This window comes from Phocoena phocoena, chromosome 7 (assembly GCF_963924675.1).
Source record: "Phocoena phocoena chromosome 7, mPhoPho1.1, whole genome shotgun sequence".
In the NCBI taxonomy this organism is placed as follows: domain Eukaryota; kingdom Metazoa; phylum Chordata; class Mammalia; order Artiodactyla; family Phocoenidae; genus Phocoena; species Phocoena phocoena.
The window spans coordinates 78557094-78558615 of NC_089225.1; positions in this window are offsets into that span (position 1 = coordinate 78557094).

Sequence of the window (1522 nt, forward strand, 5' to 3'; positions counted from 1 at the left end):
AAGGCAATCCCTATCAAACTACCAATGGCATTTTTCACAGAACTACAACAACAAAGTTCACAGTTTGTATGGAAACACAAAAGAGCCCGAATAGCAAAAGCAATCTTGAGAAAGAAAAATGGAGCTGGAGGAATCAGGCTCCTGGACTTCAAGCTATACTACAAAGCTACAGTAATCAAGACAGTATGGTACTGGCACAAAAATAGAAATACAGATCAATGGAACAGGATAGAAAGCCCAGAGATAAACCCATGCACATATGGTCACCTTATCTTTGATAAAGGAGGCAAGAATATAAAATAGGAAAAGACAGCCTCTTCAATGAGTGGTGCTGGGAAAACTGGACAGCTATGTGTAAAAGAATGAAATTAGAACACTTCCTAACACCATACACAAAAATAAACTCAAAATGGATTAAAGACCTAAATGTAAGACCAGACATTATAAAACTCTTAAGAGGAAAACATAGGCAGAACACTCTATGACATAAATCACAGTAAGATCCTTTTTGACCCACCTCCTAGAGAAATGGAAATAAAAACAAAAATAAACAAATGGGACATAATGAAACTTAAAGCAAAGGAAGCCATGAACAGTATGAAAAGACAACCCTCAGAATGGGAGAAAATATTTGCAAATGAAACAACTGACAAAGGATTAATCTCCAAAATATACAAGCCGCTCATGCAGCTCAATATTAAAAAAAAAAAAAAAAAACCAATCCAATCCAAAAATGGTCAGAGGACCTAAATAGACATTTCTTCAAAGAAGATATACGGATTACCAACAAACACATGAAAGGATGCTCAACATCACTAATCATTAGAGAAATGAAAATCAAAACTACAATGAGGTATCACCTCACACTGGTCAGAATGGCCTTCATCAAAAAATCTACAAACAATAAATGCTGGAGAGGGTGTGGAGTAAAGGGAACCCTCTTGCACTGTTGGTGGGAATGCCAACAGCCACTATGGAAACAGTATGGAGCTTCCTTAAAAAACTAAAAATAGAATTACCATATGATCCAGCAATCCCACTATTGGGCATATGCCCTGAGAAAACTGTAATTCAAAAAAAGTCATGTACCACAGTGTTCATTGCAGCTCTATTTACAATAGCCAGGACATGGAAGCAACCTAAGTATCCATCGACAGATGAATGGATAAAGAAGATGTGGCATATGTATACAATGGAATATTACTCAGCCATAAAAAGAGCTGAAATTGAGTTATTTGCAGTGAAGTGGATGGACCTAGAGACTGTCATACGGAGTGAAGCAAGTCAGAAAGAGAAAGACAAATACCGTATGCTAACACATATATATGGAATCTAAAAAAAAAAAAAAAGTGTTCTGAAGAACCTAGGGACAGGACAGCAATAAAGATGCAGCTATAGAGAATGGACTTGAGGACACGGGAGGGGGAAGGGTAAGCTAGGACAAACTGAGAGAGTGGCATGGACATATATACATTAGCGAATGTAAAATAGCTAGCTAGTGGGAAGCAGCCACATAGCACAG